Source organism: Saccopteryx leptura, chromosome 3 (genome assembly GCF_036850995.1).
Source record: "Saccopteryx leptura isolate mSacLep1 chromosome 3, mSacLep1_pri_phased_curated, whole genome shotgun sequence".
In the NCBI taxonomy this organism is placed as follows: Eukaryota; Metazoa; Chordata; class Mammalia; order Chiroptera; family Emballonuridae; genus Saccopteryx; species Saccopteryx leptura.
The window spans coordinates 360,773,632-360,795,431 of NC_089505.1; the positions used below are offsets into that span (position 1 = coordinate 360,773,632).

At 46.9% G+C, this 21,800-nt stretch overlaps 1 pseudogene; it reads right to left on the reverse strand.

Moving 5' to 3' along the window:
• Nucleotides 1-16,246: 16,246 nt before the first annotated feature.
• On the reverse strand, nt 16,247-18,111 carry LOC136398590 (elongation factor 1-alpha 1-like; annotated as a pseudogene).
• Nucleotides 18,112-21,800: the final 3,689 nt, after the last annotated feature.

Sequence of the window (21,800 nt, forward strand, 5' to 3'; positions counted from 1 at the left end):
CAGAAGCTTAAGAAGGCTAATGAAATTTGCATTAGATGAAGTGATTTTTTTTTTTTTTTTTTTTTTACTTTGAGTAATTTGTTGCAGGGCCTATTGTATGAAAGCGTATCCTAAGTCAGGCTTGTTAAGACGTGATGTTGGCTTCTTACTAAGTGGCAGGTGTGTCTTCTTCCCGCTCCTCTTCCTCATTCTCACCCCCTGTGAAACCTGGTTCGTTGTCCTCCAGGTCTGCGTGGGTATGTCACTTCCTTGTTGGATCCAGCATCTCTGTGGAAACGGGTTCAGAAGGGCAGGGCTCGGGGCTGAGGGATGTTCTCAGAAGCAGAGTCCCCGCCCCCAGCCCATGTGTGTTGTTTCCTAGCAACATCTTGAGAGGGACAGGAGAGATTCCAATGGCCCGAGGACTTGGCACACAATGATTTGTGAGCCATTATTGAGAAATAATCCTTGAGTTATATCTTTCATTGCACCTCTAAATTTTGTACTTGCTGGTATAGTCACATACCCTTTGGCCATTCAAATAATTTGCACTGTAAGAGGGGATTTGGTGTATAAAGTTTCACCAAAAAGTTTTTCCTGGGAGACAACAACAACATATAACAAAAGGCCATTATCATGATCGGTGTTCCTGTAGGAGACATAAATTCAGACCTGCTTTTACAGGAAGACTGCCGCATGCTGAATCCCACAGGGTTTGCAGTTAGAAGACCTGGGTTGAAATAATGATAGCATCTACCTTATAGGGTTGTTCTTATAGGGCTGTTCTTATAGGGTTGAACTAAACAAGGACATTTATTTCTAGTCTAAGCACAATGGTTGGTGGTCCATGAAGCCTATTTGTTGTTGGCATTGCTGTTTTTCTTGACGATGATGTTGTTTCCACCAGGAGTTAAATCAGGGCATACGCAAGTCAGAAGTAGAGTTTGGAAAATGGTAAGTCAGGATTGCACTGATGGGCCCCATTAAGAGGTTCTCCTTGTTCATGCCCTTATCCTGTAACTTGAAGCCCCTTCCCCACCTCTGACTTTGGGCTAAGAGTATACTTTCCTTGGGCCATTAGGGTGTTAGCAAACATGTCACAAGTAAAGGCTTGGAAAGCCCTCGAGTGTCTCCACTTATCTTGCATGATTGCTGTTTCGTGAACATGCAATTCTACCAGCTCCAAGGAACTGTGTCTGGATTAGCCGGCTGGGGGCTGAGAGATTTGAGAAGAGCTAAGTTGTCACAGCCAAAGTCCTCTTGGAGCAGTTTACACTCTAAACATGTAACATAGAAGCCCCCCCAAGATCAGCAGACCCGTCATCCCAACTCAGCTGACCACAAACGCCCCAGTGAGCTCAGTCACGACCAACCAAGCCCAGCCCAGATCAGCAAAATTTCCCAGGTCGTCAATAAGTCCATGAAAAATAATAGACGGCTGTCATTTAAAGCCATTGCATTAGGGAGTGATTTGTTGAACAGTAACTGGCAGAGAGAGTGTAGAGTACTCATTCAGGACTCGCAAATGGGCAGTTCATGAAGGTAACTGAGATGGGAAACATTCTGGGATTATCGGATACTTTACTTCCCTAGACAAATGGTGGTGGTCTAGAAGCCCAGCGATGAAAATCGTGTTCAAATTAGCCTCTGTCAAAATACTCACCCAGCCTCTAGAGATGGCTAATTAATAAACAACGTGGTTTTGAATATGTTGAAGCTGAGGATGCTTTCTCAAGTCTTTGCCACAGCTGACAGACAGGAAGCCTCCTAGAAAGAGACACACCTAATTCGGGCTAAAAATAACACTGCCGCATTTCTGGGAAGAGCGTAAGACTTCGGAGGAAAAACGATTCAGAAAAAAATAATTGGTTTTCTTGTCCTATAGACATCGTGGGCTTCCCGAATGCCTGTGCCAGCTTGTTTGTGATAAGGAAAGCTGAGAGAGGTACTATTATGGTTGAACGTACAGTGAGAAGCAGATTGGTTTATGAAGGGGAGAGTGGCAGAGCATAAAGGGAAGATTGTGGTGAGGGGGATGCTATCACCCAGCTTTGATGCCGTGCTCTGTGGGTGATTGCAGTTCACCTCCCTGGCCAAACGTGAGCATCCTCAGCATTGGCAAATCAAAGCGGTGAAGTAAATGCTCCTCAACGGCAGGCCTGCAGCAAAACTGTGAGATGCAGACTGTGCAAGCTGGTAGGCAAGGTGTGGCAAGGAATCAGAGTTAGTTACAGAGTATACAAGTACATGCCATTCATTATTTATTACTACTATTCTGTTACAAGAACTATTATAAGCCACTCATGGATGGTACAAAGTGTTTGTTCATCCATCCTTTCATTGAAGATATTTATTGAGCCATAATGTGATAGAAACTGGAGATAGAAAAATGGAGAAGAATATAGTCCCTGTCCTCCAGGAATTTACAGGCTCAGAAGAAGAGACAGAGAAGGAAAGTGGTATTGACTAGGCTGAAAACCAGGGGTCCCCAAACTTTTTACATAGGGGGCCAGTTCACTGGCCCTCAGACTGTTGAAGGCCGTACTATAAAAAAAACTATGAACAAATCCCTATGCACACTGCACATATCTTATTTTAAAGTAAAAAAACAAAACGGGAACAAATACAATATTTAAAATAAAGAACAAGTAAATTTAAATCAACAAACTGACCAGTATTTCAATGGGAACTATGCTCCTCTCACTGACCACCAGTGAAAGAGGTGCCCCTTCTAGAAGTGCAGCGGGGGCCAGATAAATGGCCTCAGGCGGCCGCATGCGGCCCGTGGGCCGTAGTTTGGGGACCCCTGCTGAAAACCATCACAAAGGAGGTTGGCAGTGTGGCTTTTCTCTTTGTCCAGTTCTGAGTCAGTTGAGAGGCACATGGGAGAAACACGTGGAGAGCAACATGTCAGCGCTATCTGTGATAAGAACCGGATCGGAGGATCTGATACCGGATGTACCACCCAGAGGTCTCACTAACAACACTTCGGACTAGAATTGAACTTATCCAAATAGCTTTTGGAGTAATGGGACAGCAAGGCTTCCTCCTGGAAAGAAGCTCTCACTTACCACCTGGTGGAGAGCAGACCAGGAAGCGTGTACCCTGTAGACAGTAAAGCTCTAAGGGGTAGAGGACCAGGGAAGAGGAGAGGACGCAAGAAGAGGTCAACATCATCTTTCTCTGCTCCCTTCTCCCAAACCCAGCAGTCAGCTGCCTCACTCTTCCTTCCTTAGATGGAGAGAGAGAGACCAGTTGTCTTTCTTTCTCCATGGTGTCTTCTGAGGAAGGAGGGAGCCAGATAAAGATGATGGTTCTTCTCAAAAACTGTGGGATATGGCTCTGGCCGGTTGGCTCAGTGGTAGAGGTTGGCCTGGTATGTGGAAATTCTGGGTTCGTTTCCCGGCCAGGGCACACAGGAGAAGCGCCCATCTGCTTCTCCACCCCTCCCCCTCTCCTTCCTCTCTGTCTCTCTCTTCCCCTCCCGCAGCCAAGGCTCCATTGGAGCAAAGTTGGCCTGAGCGCTGAGGATGGCTCTATGGCCTCTGCCTCAGGTGCTAGAATGGCTCCGGTTGTAACAGAGCAACACCCCAGATGGGCAGAGCATCGCCCCCTAGTGGGCATGACGGGTGGATCCTGGTCGGGTGCATGCGGGAGTCTGTCTGTCTGCCTCCCTGCTTCTCACTTCAGAAAAAATACAAAAGAACAACAACAACAAACAACTGTGGGGTAACAGGGAAAAAAACTAACCAAAACTGGACTTGAGGATCAAAGAAAGTTTCTCAGAGGAATTGGCCCATTCTTCTGGCTTGAGGAGCATTCGTGTAGGTGAGAACATGGAGTGTTACCAGGTTTCTGGAAAAGGCAGTCATTAAGAATGATTCACAAAGACACAGTATCTAAAACAAACCTTGATGAAGGGATTCAGAAGTACACATTGGTAGTTACAGAGTAGTCACGGGAAAGTAAAGTATAGCACAGGGAATCTAGTCAGTCACTTTGTGATAGCTCTGTATGGTGCCTGATGGGTACTGGAAATATCAGGGGGACACTTGGTAAAGCATATGATGGTCTAATCACTATGCTATACACCAGCAGTCAATACAAAATAATTGAAAGTAATCTGTAATTGAAAAGTAAAAAATGCAAAATAAAATAATAATAAAATGGACCTCGGTTGGTCGGTCTGTTGCAATCAGTGGAGTGGTTTGGCAAGCTCGCTCAAGACAGACAACCTTAGCTGTCATCCAGTGATAGGAAGGCCCGAGTCCAGGGAGAACAAGCTGTCGGAATGTGTGGAGAATGGGTAGAAATACCAGGGATAAAGTGAGAGCCGTGTACTTAGGCGCCCAGGATGCCAGGATGCTCAGTGAGATGTGAGCCCCTTTTCTCTGTACGCTTGCGTACACTGACCTCACTTCACGGCAGGACCTCAGTGCTAATGAGGTCCTGCAGCTCAAGGTCTGGAGAATAGCAGGTATTTGATGAATGTTATAAAAAATGAATGTTCCCTGCCACTGGTTAGCACATCTGCGTTGGAATCAAGGGTCTTTGCATCAGAGCAGAAGGGTTGACATTTGGTTTGGGGTCATCTCCTCACTCTGTCTCCATTCCCTTCTCTCAGAGTCTTTTTCTGGGTCTTTCCCACCCAATTCTAAATTGGAAGGAAGGATCAGAGTCTCATTTGGATGAGTAAGTGGCAGCTGGGGATGTAATGTATCATGTCTCTTGCAGACACTGATACCTGAAGTGATTCCACTCATTGGCTTGGGGATGGCATTCCTGCAGCAGGGCGGTGCCCACACGAACCGTTGGAAGGGAGATCTTAGGCTGGGACTCTTTCTACATCTATGGCACCGGGTTATTTTCTTTAGGTGGATGTTCTGTTCCAACAGTAAGCATCTCCTGTAATGTAGAGCTTTCAAGGGGGACACAGACAACAGGCTCTTAATCACCAAAAAAGGAAAGAAAATGTAGTCTTAGAGTTTTAAATTTCCAGCCTAAATGACCTTTTTAGTCCCCCCCTCTCCTGTTTTAAAGTCCAGTTCCATTGCTTCTTCCTTATGAAAGAAATATCACACAGGCACGGGTTTCTGAAGGTTATCTATAGCTTTGCTTAAAATGGTCATAATTGGAGAAATGAGATAGATAGTGTTAACTGCAAAGCCCAATAACATTATAACATTATGCAAAATGAAGGCACTTTAGAAGAATAAAGGAATGATGACAATGCAAATCAGAGCTGGTGAAGGTCAGATGCTTTGCATAAAGTGCCTTGCAATCTAATTCAGGAGAACTTAGCCTGAGGAGAGAACAGTGACTTACGAAAGCACAGTGCTCTTTCAAAGAGCATTGCAGGGAAGCTCTGGGCCTGCCTACAAGTCCCACAAGTGGCTGCAAGGATTGGGCGAGGAGCTGGGGAAGGGCGGAGCTGAGCTGAGATGATAGGACCTTGGTTGAGAAATAAAATCTCTCAACCCCGGACTGCACTCAAGTTGCTTTTTTTTTTAACCCTTTGATGGCTGAACTGAATGGGTTTTGCTTAAGGAACAGAACTAAGTAGTTGTTTACAGTGTTTTTCCAGGCTACCATGTGGATGATTTCCTTTTATTCACAGCCATTTGAAGCATTTATTTTATTCGTCGTATAGCTGAGGCGATTGGGGCTCAGAGAGTTAAAGACATGAGCTTCTAGGACTCCTGCTTGCAAATGTTGGAGTTGACCTGCCAACTGTCTTAGATGTGGAGGCCCTAGGTTAGCCCCTGTATTTATCCTGCCGACGACGAAGGAGCTGTTGACTGTGCCTTGAAATGATCAAGTCCTCGCACTCGGAGTGAGGCCTTACACGTGGTGGGACGATGCTTTAAGTTGATTTCATAACATCACGTGTCCCCTGCCATCTTATGGCTGCTGTGTTTCCTCTATATCAGATTACCGTGCTCCTAGACAGAGGTACAGGCCAATTGTGGCCTCTAATGCGCTATCTATCCTCTTTCCTGGCTCAGCAGAGAGCATAACACTTACTTCATGATGTCACTGAGAGTGTCCAAGGTGATCTAGAGCAGGAAACACTGTATACAGCTCGAGACCAAGCCTCAGACTTCTGGGATGGGATCCCTGATTCCACCATTCGCTGTGTGATTTGACATAATTTTCCTATGAAATGGGGAATACAAACACCTGGTTAGCTCAAAGGGTAGCAGCATTAAAAAAAAAAATAATAATCAGCTACTTAGAGTCCCAAGAATAGTGACGTGCATTGTCGTAGAGGTTCTATAAAGACTAGCTTTGTTATGTTTTACAAAAGCTCTTGACACTGGACGGGCACACTCCAGCCCAGGACTAGAAAAATTCTCCATCATGATCCAGGGCCCAGGAAGAGTTTCCATTTCTCCTTCAAAAAGGCCATTTATGTGGTCAGTCTGCACAGGCTAACCTGATCATTATACCTGTTGAAACAAGCTAGGTGAGCATACAGTCTGAGACCCATCTTAAGACTGTCATTTGGGCTGTACATTTAAACTTAAAGAGATTTAAAAAAAAATACTGATGTCTGGGCTCAACCCAGGTCCCATCTCAGACCGGCTAAAGCGGTCAAAATTGAGAACCAATGCACCATAATTTTAACAAACATCCTTTATTTCTCAATAAGACACAGGCACTGAAGTCCAGCTTCCACTGAGAAGCGTTCCTTGAGACCCTGTGTATAAAATCCTATAGGAAGCTCAATGGCCAGTTAGACATGGTTGGGGATAAGTGGTCAGAACAAACAGAAGACTTTCCTGAACCTAGGAAGTAGAACTCATTTTGTATAATTCACACATGTCAATAATTACAGAATAATACAAGAGACAACAGAGACTCCGGCAGAACTCCAAGTTCCATAGGAGTTCAGTAGAGAAAAATGGCGCCTGTGCTAAAGGGGAAAGAGAGAAAGTCTTTGGCTCCAGATAGAGTCAGAACCACATTAATGCCCCCATTGAATACGGACCATGGTGACTGTGGAAAAGTTACTAGGTGATGAGGACTGTTAACTCTTTGGCAGGATTGCCGTGAGAATTAGTAGTCGTATTTCAAATTTAGGAGAATATTTGGCTTATAAAAAAACATTCAATTCACGGAAGCTCTAATTTCTCTGGGATAACGTCTTCCAAGGTAGGGGCTTGGAGGAGGCCATCCAGGAAGACTTAAGCCAAGCCTTAAAGAGTAAGAAAGTTTTATTTTTTATTTGGGTTAAAAGCAGAGGAGGGAAGAAGAGACTACGAACAAGGCACTGAAGATAGAGAATGGTCATCCAATGGGACAGCAATATTGGTTCTCTGTTTAACGTCCGCTTCCATCTTCTTTCCTGGTAACAACAACTTCCACAGTATGCATAGTTCCGGGCAGCAAATCACGATTGTTTGACTTCAGTCATGGGTGCCTTTTTCCCTTGTCAAAAGGCAGTTTTGGATCTCTTCATCAATTTTGATCCTTTATGTCAATTTTGGAGGTGACATAACCCAGTTCTGGCCAAGGAGAGTTCAGGGGGCAGTAGGCTAAGATATTTTCTTTCTAGAAAAAAAGGGAAAGATACCTTTTCCCTTATCCTTCCTTCCTTTATGGAAGTTGTGTTTCTTGGAGATGGGGAATCCATTTTGTCACCATTAGGCAGTAGCAATGAAGAAGAAAGGCCAGTTTACTAAGGGTAGAAGTTGAAAGGTAGAAGGACTGAGTGTTCCTGATAGGTATCCCTGAGATGCCATATTAGGGCTATTTATCTATACATTTCTTGATCTATGATGGAGAAAAACAAACAAATATTTGTTTAAGCCACCATTAGACCACTTTTCTCATATGTGCACTCCACAGCATTCCTAATTGATTGATATGACTAAAGCACTTAGAAATATTACTTCCTTTTTCCTCTCTAATAAACATGAACTAGTTGATTCTCTTCATATAACTATACTCCCAGATCTAAGGAGGACCCAGAAGGAGGCCTGCTTGGTAAAGAGATAAGAAAGGTAAGAAGAAGGCCTTGATCATCGAGAGTTTTCTTTTTTCTTCCCAGGAATTATCTCTCAAGTGTTGCTATTTCTAGCATATATTTCTCCTGCAGCTTCTTAGAATGGACACCCAGAGCCCAGACAAGCTGGAATGGTAATTACCTGCTTGAGACAAATGATTCAGTCCTATTTCTGGAAACCACAACCTTACCACCCAAAAGAAGAGAGCCAGTCCATTGTTTCAATACAATGTGTTACTTTCCCAACATTTTGCTCAGTGCCTTCTACCAGACTGTGAGAGTTCAATTCCTCCTGCTAAAGCCTAAGTGAACTGGAGAACTCTGAGTCTCTTGAGGTCACATTTTTCTAGGGGTAAATGGTTCTTGTGTCACCTCGGGTATAAGCTGCTACCTGTGTGCATGGCTATGGGTGCCAAATTTTTTTCTACCAAGTTTCAGGGAATCAAAGTGTATGAATCGTACCAGAAATTGAATATATTTATGAAACTACCATATATTTGGTGTAACCCACTGCCCATTGTTGCTGAATAGTAAGAGCAGTTGGCACCTGCATCTCTATCATGAGTTCCGGTTTCATTCAGCCAAGGGTATGCAGTGAAGAGGGGGCAAGCATGATGCCCACACAGCTCGCCTTCTCCTGGCTGTCACTCTGGATGGAGCCTTGACTATTCCTCAGGGCTAAAAGCTGCTGGTGGCACTGTCTTCCCAGATTGGGTTCTGCCATGTCAAGAAAGCAGTGTCAAGAATATGGGCTGTGGGGGAGGGACTTTCCAATCTTACCACCATGAGGAAGGATGTACCTTTACCAACCTGGGCATTTGGGTGTAAGGAAGTGGGTGCAAACCTCAGGTTCACTGGATAATGAACTGAACTCAGTCTCAAGAAGGTCGTATTCTCCTCATGGGGAGAATGCAGAGAGAGCACCAAGGGCTCTTTCCACAGAGAATATGTCTGCATCCAGCTCTCCAATGATTCGAAAAGAGTGCTTTCTCTCATTCTGGCCCCATTCCCCTGCCCCCCGCCCTTCCCACTATTCTGCTTGTGTTATTTCTCTGCTGGATGACTTCAGCATTGAGTTTGGCCCAAGAACACAAATCTATTTTCCTACTCACTTACACTAACCTGTTAATGGTGGGGGGAAAGTGGAGGAATTGACCAGGGGAAGGGAGGCAGTCCGCAGAGAGGGAAGTTTACTTGTTAGTCCCCACCTTTCCCTATAGATAGTTAGCAGTTATTGCAGTGAGTAAAAAAAAAACAACAACCAACCACGTATGAGTTACCTGTGTGCACTTTTCATGTAAAAGAAAGGTGTTCTTGTTTTCTTCATCATAGTGTTTGTCTATGGAAGTGGAGCTTTGGCTCATCCAACAGAATAACAAAAGGTGATTGATGGTCTATCATTCTTATTCTAATTGTAACAGAATAACTTTATTTCTTTTAAAAAATGTGTAGTGTGTCAGTATTTAGCTACAGGAAAGTAGACAGAAATATTATAATGGATACTCACATCCTCACACCTTGATTTAACACTTACATTTGCTACATTTGCTTTTATCCTCTTTTTAAACAATTTTTTGCTTGTATTTCAAAGTAGCTTATATTTTAGAGAAAATTACAGATGTTTTGATATTTTACTCCCAAATATTTCAGAATGCATCTCTAAAAAGGGACACTCTTATCTGACATACCAACAATACAATTATCTTTCCCATCCAAGATCATTGTAGCTTTCTAGAGCCATGGGTGCCAAGTCCAAATTCAGATGTCCCCAGTTGGCCCTGATATTCCTTGCATAGCTGATTTGCTGAGACCACACACAGCATCACGGCATTGGGGCATCTTTTGTGGCTTTTTGAAAGGCATCTGAAGGGCATCAGAATGAGGAGGTCTGCCCTGATCCTCTTTGGAGAGAGGCAGTGATAGAGAATGAATGGCCTTGCTTTCCGTGGGGGATGGCTTTGCCTGACAGAGGCCAAGGCACTCGGCATTCTTACTTAATGACCAAGAACCAGCACAGAAGCAATCTTGTGATTACTCATTGACGTGAGTTTGGGATTGGTGACCAGTATGGAAATCACATGCAAATCTAAGCAAACTTGACTAACTTCCCACAAAGGGGTCAATGGGAAGTGACAAGCATGAGGATTAGCACATCCATTAGGAAAAAGAGTGTGTTCTTACATTTGTTGAATTGAGCCTTTGTTGGTTTATAACAGTTTTAACTCTATTTTCCCTGTCCATGGAAGGGATTTTAGCTGCTTATCCATCACAGCTTTCTGCTTACATGTTAAAATTGAAACTATTTGGGTTGAACAGCAAATCTCTTTAGCTAAGTTGTATATATATGCCGCCCCTCCGTTGTCCCAGAAATCCCAAGTTCAAGTCTTAATTCTTCCAATAATCCTATATGACCTTTAAAAAAACCATACATATATGCTACATAATGGTGGGGCTTGACCCAATATTCTTTCAAATGATTTCTGGTTCTGAAGTCCCAGGTTACCCATGAAAAAATCAGACACTGTTGATTCCAAATTTCTCTCTCTGCCATTTGGTGGGAACTGAGTTCCAGTATATTCTTTTAGTGTGCACTGGGAGGGGAAAGTCTCATTAATTTCATTAGCTGTCTTTTCATATTGTGATTGTATTACACACTTTTCATTTTTGTTTGTTTAGAAGAGAGTCTGACAGTAGGGCATTTTAAGGACTTCATCCAAATGGAAGGTTTGCTTCCTCTGAAGAATCTTAAGCAAATTAACACATTTTAAAAAACTCTATGGGTGCCCGGTGATAGAACTTGATTAGTTGACATTGGATAATATATCAGAAAAACCAAACATCTTCCACGATGGAAGGTACCTGGGTATTTGAAGATGGAATCTGGTTTCCCTGCACAAATGCCAGCGTCTAACTTTGATCACTAAAGAGGGAAGGGAGAGAACCTTCCCTGGGCCCTCCCCCTGGGCCAGGCACCATGTGTGCGTGGCTTTATTTAATCCTCACCACAACTGTTAGAAGTCTTATTATTCCCATTTTCCAGATAAGAAAACTGAGGTTCAGAGAATAGGTTTAAATAATCTTCCCAAGGTCACACCCAAAGGAGAAATCAGTGGATCCATGTCCGGACTTGATGCCAAAGCCCTCGCCTTTTCTCCATCTCATTGCCAGCTCACCTTTCTTCATGGTTAGCTCTCAAAATGATAGGTGTTGACACTGGCCAAGACGAAAAGTTGGGAATGTATATGTGACAGAAGTAGCAGTCCAAAGACTTTATTTGTTGGTTTAATTTCGAGCTGCAGTCTTCATCAGAAATCGAGCACCATTCTGTCACCTAACGTTAAATTACCCCAGTTTTCAGTGAATTCCAGGTCTTTGTCCCTGTCCTTGCCCTGCTGGAGTGACTCTTCCCCTTCCTTACCCGGATTCTCATCATCTCCTTCTCATCACCTCCTCTGAGAGGCTTCTCTGCCTCCCCAGACCAGGAGAGGGCTCCCTGGTATCCTCTCCAAGCTTTCTGGCATCTCCTTATTGAATGTATTTATATATTTAGTTGCTGCATTTGGCAAAGTAGGTTAGCATAGAGTTTAAGTAAGTGGGCTCTAGAACCATCCTGTCTGGGTTCATAACCTAGGTTCTCCTGGTTACTGGCAGTATAGCTCTTGGCCAGGTTACCTAACCTCTGCATGCCTCAGTCTCCTCATCTGTAAAGTGGGCTAACAATAGTACCTGGTATCCATTGGATGGCAGCAATGATTAAATCAGTCAACCCATGTAAAGTCCTTAGAACAGAATGTAGCAAGCACTCAGTCATTGCTAGCCATGATTACTTTGTCTTTCTCTCTCAATGGGCAGTAGTTCTATTGGAACAGATACTCCCCCTGTCTCATCTGCTCTTGTATCCCCAGAGTCTAACCACATTGCCAATACTCAAGCATGTTTGATGCATAGTCTAATTACTCACTTTCTGAATGGCACAGCTCTGCCTTCTATTAATACTTGCTCTGTGCTGGGAATTTTCTCATATATAATCTCTCACGACTCTTGTAAGTTAATTATTATTGGCATAACTGTTTTACTGATAAGTAAGGTTCAGAGAGGTAAACTGCTCTGCCTTGGGTCACACAGCTATCAAATAGTGGGGATAGTGTTAGAACACAGCTCTGGGGGGACTCTGGGCCCACTCCTCCTGCTCTTTCTCATCCGTAGGCTCCCTTTGTGTGCCCCCAAAGTACAATAAGCCTTATAGAAACCCTATGTAAACAGGAGGTTCTGGTTTCATGAAACCGAAGCCAAAGCAAAGTAAGCCAAAGTTAACAAAAGAGTCACAGTCATCAGATATTTTTTAAAAAAGCCATCTCCTCCTTCTTTCCTAGACACCAAAATGAATGTTGACTCCTGAGAGGAGATGGAAAATCATTAAGGCCTTTCCCATGGAGGTCACAGATTTCTGTACAGAGAACTAAAGAACCACTTGCTAATGCTGATTTATAAGTGACCATGATGATCCTCCGGGGCCACTGCGCACCGTAATAATTCCTAGCGCTGGGTGACTGGACTGGGAGAATCTTGGGGAACTGTGACTGTTTGTACACAATTAAGGGACAGCTCATTCTGGTGCTTCTCAAACTTTAATGTGAACATAAATCACCCGGTAGGCTTTATCACAAAGGCAGCTTCTAATCATGTAGATCTGGGGAGGGGGCCTGATAATCTGCATTTCTAACAAATTTCCAGTGGCTACTGCTGGGTCACCAACCACCCTGTATGAAGCAAGGTTAATGGGACTTCCTAGGACTGTATTCTAGCCAATTACAGTGACACCAATACAGGGTGGCCTTTGCAATCCCACCAAGAGCAGATGTCTCCTTGGGGAGCTACCTGTATTCACTCCAGCTCTGCCATTTTGGGAATGGACTCATGGGCCACATTGAGATTTAGGTGTCCTCGCATATCAATGGCTGTGATGAGCATTGGGAAGGACCAACGGGTTAATGGAAATGATCTCAAGGGCCACTTTCAGTTCTAAGATTTCATGACCACCTGACTCATTCTAATCCCTGCACTGAAGTTGAAATTATTATTTTTTTTTAGGAAGGGAGTTTGGAGTAGGGCTTAGAATCTTGTGAAAGACACTTCTAAGCAGTAGCTTTGGAAGCTGGTCAGTGCCACAGAGATGCAGCTTGTTTGCCCCTCTTTGCTCCTTGGTGACCAATGACCACTCCCGCAGGTAGCCAAGAATGTTTTGTCACCACGATACATGGATTGGTAATCGGTCCTAAAATTTCCTGACTGTGAAAGCAACTTTGGAAAAATGACAGTGACCTTTAGCTAGAGCAATGTGGCCTAGACCTTCATAACCAGAATGAACGCTGGATGCCCCAGAGCCAAAAGTCCTTATCCCATAGAGAGGAGGAGGCTTATCCAAGGACAGTCAGCTGGAAAGGGCTTTGGGCCCAACGTTGGCCTACTGCCAGCCCTGTGTTTTCCTGGCTGTTAAATGAACGCAACATGCAGGTTTCAATCATTCGTCCTGGATGTCCTCAGGCAACTGTCATAAAATAAAATAATACTCCAATGTGAGAAACACTATCTGTATTTCCCAATTGATTTTTGAAGATTTTCCTTTAGTTATTATTCAGGCCATCGGGTTCAAAAATAAACTTCCTGATACCGATCCCAGGGTAGCACGCTGGTGTAATTGACGACACTGGCTCTGAGACTGCCTCTCTTCTCCTGTCGTCTGTGGGCAGAATTAGGCCTATTTCCCAGGGACCAATGCGGCTATTTGCTCAGAAAATTCTGCATGTGGCGAAGTGCTGTTTGTGATAGAAAGCCAGGTGTGACTCAGAGGAGACAGAAAAACAGACAGAAACACACAGAGAAAAACTCGAACACTCTTCCTGGCTTCCTGGGAAACTACAAGATACACTCACCCTCTTTCATGCTTCCCATCCTCCCGGGGCCCCGACCGTCCACGGAATCTGCATTCTCTGGCACAACCAGAGCTTATAGAATGTGATCATGGACAGCAAGAAAGACGGAAGAAAAGAAGGAGGGGAGGGAGGAAGAACACTTACTATTTTTCTGTTTGTTAATGTACTTGATGAAAACACTATCACAATAGACTGTTGTTGGCGCTGGCTTGCTTCTCAGGAAGTAAGATATTAGAGCTATTATAAAAGGAAAGACGTGCCTTCATGTCTAGAGTCCACATCTCATGGAGAGATGATCACATTGACCATTGTCATTGGCTTCTTTGAATAGACGGTAGGTCAACATGTATTCTGAGCTGATTTGGTATCAGGGTGCATAGCGGGTGTCACAGGAGGTACAGATACACATCGTACATGGAGGCATGGCTCCTGCTCTCCTTGCCTTGTCAGGTCACATTCTCCTTCTGGCTGCCCTGCTCCAGGTCATCTGATAAACTCTCTACATCGACCCTGTCCCTAGGAGTGCCCACGTTCTATAACCACATGGTTCAGTGTATTCGTCTCCCACTGCTGTTGGAACAAATGACCACAGACTCTGTGGCTTAAACCACACATGAATTGCCATACAGTGTGGAGTTCAGAAGTCCAAAGTGGATCTCACTGGGCTGCAATCAAGGCATCGACGGGCCTGGGTTGCTGTCGCAGACCCTGGGGGAGACTTTGTGTTCCCGCCTTTCCCAGCTTCTAGAGGCGGCCTGTGTTCTTCGACTCATGGCTCCCTCTATCCATTTCCAAAGCCAGCAATAAATAGCCACTGAGTTTTTCTCAAGGGAACATTTCTCTGGTTCTGATTCTTCTGCCTCTCTCTTTCCCCTTTAAGGACCCTGTGGTTACATTGGGCCACCAGGTATTCCAGGATAACATCCCTATCACAAATACAGCTGATTAGCAACCTTAATTTCATCAGCAACCTTAATTCCCCTTTGCCTTGTAATGCACCGTACTCTCAGGATTTAATTTGTTCCCTGCACCTGGAAGAATGTTTTTCCCAGAGATAGATGGGAGATATCTCGGGCAGGTAATTGCTTAGAGAAGATAACTGAAGCTTGAGAAGTGTTCTTGCCTCAAAACTATGCAGTTTGCTTTCACCTACATCGCAATTTTGCCAAGAATCACCACATCCTGCTGAAAAACATATTAATCCTTCTGAGACTACAACTGAAACTTAATATGTAGCTAATGCCATCGAAAAGACAAAGCAAACGTGCATTAAATATTTAAATGACAAATAAGGAACATCTATAATTATTAAATGCAACATGTTATCAATACAATTAATAATTATAAATATAGAATTTTAAATATTTTGAAGACAACTCTGTCAAAAAATAAGCAGAGCGCTTTCCATGTATACTGTAGGGAAAACAGGTGTGTTAGGCTTGCTCGCTGGTTTTCTGGCTGCAAGCAGTTTGCATGATTAGTGTGTGAGCACGTGGCAGAAAGCCACATGTGTGTATAGTCTGTATAAGGCCACCTGCACTTTCCCTCGGGGCTGACCACTTGCCCGCCACCGTGAGGGACTATTTGCCTAGTTGCTCACCTGCTGCTGCAAGACTTCAATAAATGGGAGTGCCCGGTGATTTTCAGCTCACAGCTCTTCTGTTGTCTGCCTGAATCCAGTGTGAACCAGCCTGGCCCTGACCGCCGGCATTACACCTGGCGCTGAGCAGCATTTGGTTTAGACTGGTATGGGACTGACATTACACAGACTATCTCTCTTAATTTTTGTTCTCATTAAATTTGTTTTAATAGGTCTCAAAATTCTGTGACAGATTTTTGGTCAAGGTGTTTCCACTAAAAAGTACTGATTTTAGGCCCTGGCTGGGTAGTTCAGGTGGTTGGAGCATTGTCCCAACAGCAGTGGTCACAGGGTTGATACCCGGTCAGGGCACATGCAAGAATCAACCAGTGATGTATGACTAGGTGGAGCAATGAGTCAATCTCTTTCTCTCTCTCTCATTCTCTGTCTCCCTCTCTCTCTCAAAATCAAACAATAAAAAAAAAAGATTTTTAGAGAAAATATTTGAAAAGTACTAGTTTTAAAAACTAATAACTTAGAAACTGGCTCAAACACACACACACACACACACATACACACACACACACAAGTGGTCCACAAAACATTGTCCTTTCCTTCTAAAGGTTTACTGTGTATTGTAATCACCAACCAGTCTTTTACTCTTCAACTTAACTGTCCAAATGAGACAAAGGGTCCTGGGGCCATTCCTCCTCTGAGGAAGGCTGGGGGCAGCCGTCGGGGTCATGCTCATTCATCCTTCTGAGCTTTCTGGGCAGGGGTGGCAACTTCGGCAGCTCCAGCTGCCTTCTTGTCCACTGCTTTGATGACACCACAGCAACTGTCTGTCTCATGTCACAAACAGCAAAATAGCCTAGAGGAGGATAGTTAGAGAAGCTCTCAATACACATGGGCTCATCTGGGACCATATCAATGATGGCAGCAGCATCACCAGATTTCAGCAACTTTGGGCCATCTTCCAGCTTTTTCCCGGGATGATAATCCCTCTTCTCCTTCTGCTCAGCAGATTTGCAAGCACTGTGAGCTGTATGACAATCTGGCACAGGTGCTGATCCGGCGCTGACTTGGCCTGGATGGTGCAGGACCATCACCTGAGCTGCGAAGCCAGCTGCTCCCATGGGTGGGTCATTTTTACCCTCAACAGCCGCATTGCCATGACGACCATCTTTGACAGGTTCTCGATGTTGAAGCCCACAAGGCCCCTAGGAAGAGCTTCCCTCAAAGCTCCACGGTGCATTTCAACAGATTTTTCTTCAGCTGTAACATCGCCTGGAGCAAAGGTGGCCACCATGCCGGGTTTGAGAACACCGGTCTCCACTGGGCCCACAGGGACAGCATGAATACTACCAACTTTGTAGACCTCCTGGAGGGGCAGACGCAGGGGCTTCTCGGTCAGATCGGACGAGTTGGCAGGATGCGCTCCAGAGCTTCAAGCAGCATGGTTCCACCCGCATTGCCCTCTTTACGGGTGACTCTCCACCCCTTGCACCGAGGCACGTGAGCACTTGGCTCCAGCACATTGTTGCCATTTCAACCAGAAACGGGCACAAACGCTACTGTGTCTGGTTGTAGCCAGTTTTCTTCATGTAGGTGCAACTTTTTAAACACTTTCCTCATTCTGCTCTGTCTGTGGGGTGGCTTAGGGGAATCCATTTTGTTAACGTGAACAATCAGTTGTCTCACACCCAGTGTGTAAGCATGCTCGCGGGTCCACTCGTTCTTAGAGAGAGCTGTTTCAAATTCACCAACACAAGCAGCACCGGTCAGAACAGCAGTCAGCCCGAGACGTGCCTGTCAGGTTTCTGATAAAGTCTCTGTGTCCTGGGACATCGCTGACGGTCACAGCGTCCTTGCTGGTCTCGGGTTTCCACAGGGAGACATCAGTGGTGATACCGTGTTCACGTTCAGCTCTAGTTTCTCCCAGACCCTGGCGGGCTGGAAGGAGCCCCTCCCCATCTCAGCAACCCCCTTCTCAAAATTTTCAGTGGTTCTTTTGTTGAGCCGCCGCATTTGTAGCTCTGGCCGGTCGCGGCAGACTTGCTGGAATCTTCGTGGCCAATGACGACGATGTTGATAGGAGTCTTTTCCTTTCCCAGTTTGGCTTTGATTTAGAGGTAGTTTTCACAACACCTGCATTCTGGCAGCAAACCCGCTGCGAGAGAGCTCCCCTGTTAACTTCTAAAACTGCTCTGTGAGGTAGGTGTTACTGATATTCACATTTTCCAATCAGGGGATACAGGGCTTAAAGAGGCTTATATATTGCAGAAGGTCCCTCGGATAGTGTTGGGAGTAGAGGGATTTGAACCTGGGTTGGACCCCATGGCCCAAACACAACCATTAACATGCCTCTCAGAGGAGGGGACAATCAGACCGAGGCATGGAGTAGCTAAGAGATGCTTCTTAAAGCTGGTGATATGTGAACACACAGTTAAAAGGCTGCTCAGTGGGCACCCTTAAAAATTCAGCAACCCTGACCCACTCAGCTCAGGGCTTGCCTGCGCTCTGAGGGCGATGTGCATCTGTGAAGCTCGCTCCTTTCCTTTTCTTCCGACTTCCCCTGCCCACCTGGGCCAGGCGGTTAAAAGAGAAGCCATCCTCGTTCTCTTTAGGTCTCAGGTGGGCCTCTTCCCCGCAGCCCGTGAGGGAACGTGTCTGGAGGGGCCAGGTGTGGGCTCGCCAGGCTGCTGGGGACGGAGGGTGGGAGTCCTGTGTGTGTGAGGGTGTGCTGCAGCTGGGCCCCTAGAGGCCGGGTGGGAGTCCTGAGTGGGGGGTGCGCTGCAGCTGGGCCCCTAGAGGCCGGGTGGGAGTCCTGAGTGGGGGGTGGTGCGTTGCAGCTGGGCCCCTAGAGGCCGGGTGGGAGTCCTGAGTGGGGGGTGCGTTGCAGCTGGGCCCCTAGAGGCCGGGTGGGAGTCCTGAGTGGGGGGTGCTGCGCTGCAGCTGGGCCCCTAGAGGCCGGGTGGGAGTCCTGAGTGGGGGGGTGGTGCGCTGCAGCTGTGCCCCTAGAGGCCGGGTGGGAGTCCTGAGTGGGGGGTGCGTTGCAGCTGGGCCCCTAGAGGCCGGGTGGGAGTCCTGAGTGGGGGGTGCGTTGCAGCTGGGCCCCTAGAGGCCGGGTGGGAGTCCTGAGTGGGGGGTGCGCTGCAGCTGTGCCCCTAGAGGCCGGGTGGGAGTCCTGAGTGGGGGGTGCACTGCAGCTGGGCCCCTAGAGGCCGGGTGGGAGTCCTGAGTGGGGGGTGCACTGCAGCTGTGCCCCTAGAGGCCGGGTGGGAGTCCTGAGTGGGGGGTGCGTTGCAGCTGGGCCCCTAGAGGCCGGGTGGGAGTCCTGCGTGGGGGGGTGCGCTGCAGCTGGGCCCCTAGAGGCCGGGTGGGAGTCCTGAGTGGGGGGTGCGCTGCAGCTGGGCCCCTAGAGGCCGGGTGGGAGTCCTGAGTGGGGGGGGTGCGCTGCAGCTGTGCCCCTAGAGGCCAGGTGGGAGTCCTGCGTGGGGGGGTGCGCTGCAGCTGGGCCCCTAGAGGCCGGGTGGGAGTCCTGCGTGGGGGGGTGCGCTGCAGCTGGGCCCCTAGAGGCCGGGTGGGAGTCCTGAGTGGGGGGTGCGCTGCAGCTGGGCCCCTAGAGGCCGGGTGGGAGTCCTGAGTGGGGGGGTGCTGCAGCTGGGCCCCTAGAGGCCGGGTGGGAGTCCTGAGTGGGGGGTGGTGCGCTGCAGCTGTGCCCCTAGAGGCCGGGTGGGAGTCCTGCGTGGGGGGGTGCGCTGCAGCTGGGCCCCTAGAGGCCGGGTGGGAGTCCTGTGTGCGTGGGGGGTGCGCTGCAGCTGGGCCCCTAGAGGCCGGGTGGGAGTCCTGAGTGGGGGGTGCGCTGCAGCTGGGCCCCTAGAGGCCGGGTGGGAGTCCTGTGTGTGTGGGAGGGTGCTGCAGCTGGGCCCCTAGAGGCCGGGTGGGAGTCCTGTGTGTGTGGGAGGGTGCTGCAGCTGGGCCCCTAGAGGCCGGGTGGGAGTCCTGTGTGGGAGGGTGCTGCAGCTGGGCCCCTAGAGGCCGGGTGGGAGTCCTGTGTGCGTGGGGGGTGCGCTGCAGCTGGGCCCCTAGAGGCCGGGTGGGAGTCCTGAGTGGGGGGTGTGCTGCAGCTGGGCCCCTAGAGGCCGGGTGGGAGTCCTGAGTGGGGGGGGGTGCGCTGCAGCTGTGCCCCTAGAGGCCGGGTGGGAGTCCTGCGTGGGGGGTGTGCTACAGCTGGGCCCCTAGAGGCCGTATTTCTGTAGGGAGCACAAATCAGCACGGTCGTCCCCCTGAGCCGTGCGTGGTTTCGCTTTCTGGGGTTGCAGTTACCTGCTCTCCAGTGAGGTCAACAGTTATTAAATGGAAGATTTCAGAAATAGACAATTCATAAATTTGAAATTGTGCCGCATTCTGAGCAGCATGATGAAGTCTCGCGCTGTTTCACTTCCGCGCACCGGGAGCGTGAGTCATCCCTTTACCCAGCGTATTCACACTGGGGCGCTGCCCGGCCACTCGTCAGGGGCCATCGTGATCATGAGCTCCAGGAGCCATCGTGGTCATGAGCTCCGCTGTCTTGTGTTCCAGTGATCATTGTTTTACGTAATAATGGCCCCCAAGTGCAAAGCAGTGGAGCTGGCGAAAGGGGCACACCCAGGAGGTGCTGGGAAGTGCTTCCCGTGAGTGAGACGGTGAGTACTGCACAACTAGATATTTTGAGAGAAGAGACCTCATTCACACAACTTTTATCACAGTATATTGTTATCATTGTTCTATTTTATTATTGTTGTTGTGAATCTCTCATGGTGCCTAGTTTATAAGTTAAACTTTCTCATAAGTATGTCTGTATTGGAAAAAAAGTATACGTAAGGTTGGGTACTATCTGTGGTTCAGGCGTCCACTGGGGATCCTGGAAAGGACTCACCATGGAATGGGGGGGGGACTTCTGTGAGGTGGAAATTACTTGTATTCCATTAGGGATTTCACGTAAGTCATTTATTCATTTGTTTCATCAAGCATTTATTTCTGTGGGCAATATGTATGTAGAAATGAGCAAGACATGGCCCCTTCTTGAAAGACATAAAAATACATGGGAGAGAATAAATAAAAGCCATTCTCTATGAATAGATAAACTCAGACTCAGACTCAGGAAGTAAACATTAAGCACAAAGCGTCAGGAGTCTATATATACAGCATGGGGCAAAAGGACATTTACAGTTGTTTGTATGGAAAAATCATACAATAATTAATAAATAACAATGCAAGAATAAACTCTGTGTTTCAGGTACTCACAACTGTAAACCTACTTTTGCCCCACCCCGTATGCATTGCACCGTATTCTGAGGTATTTGTATACACAGTGTAACTTCCACTAAGATGAGATCTCACTGAACACAAAGACTGTTCGGACCACCTTTGTTTGCTTGGAGAGCACCCCATAAATTCCTACCCGTAGTGAAGCCTAATAATGAGCATGTTGGAGCACATGTGAGCATGTGAGCTGCTTTAATACCGGGGTGGGGGGGGGGGGGCCGGTGGAGATGGCTGGAGGTCTTTGTTTTGCTTTGCACCGAGTCGTGATTCTGAGACAGGAAAAGTCATGGTGGTGCTCCTTGCAGTGGATTTGGAAGGGCCCTAGGATTTCAGGGGTATCCTCGTCTCCAGGCATCACAACTCCTGGGCGTGTGAAGCAGAACAGTCGGACACGGAAGATCCCGGGCTCCAGAGGCAGAGAGAGGTATGGGTCCTCAGGTTGCTGCTGCTGCTTTTCCTTCCTGGGAGACCGTGGCTCATAGGTTAAAATATATCCTTCACGAGAATGCTGCTTAGGATGGTAACGATGAAAAAGTCCCCTTCATTGAAACCTTCCTACAGCCAGACACTAGTCCCAGAACTCACACGTGTCAAATCATTTCATTCTCACACCAACTCTCGAAGGTAGGCGATATTATTCTTTTCATTTGTTAGATGGAAAAACTGAGGTGCAGAGGGGTTAAGTAATTTTCTCAAGGTCTTCCAGCCAGGAAGTGGCAGAATGGGATTCAGACCATCAGATAAGCTGGCTACAGGGCCTGAAGTGGATGATTATTAAAATCCTTCTGATATTTGTGACTTCCTCGGAGGATTTCTATGAAGACTAGTAATTTCAATAGAACTAGGATGGAAGTTGTTTGATGCTGAGTTTGGAACCCATGGCGTCTCTCTCTTCTTTTTCCTCTAAAATTATGAACACTATAAAAGCAGAGGCCACTTGATTGGCTTATGATTTCTTTCTGAGTTTTTTTTTATAAAAAGACTCACTGAG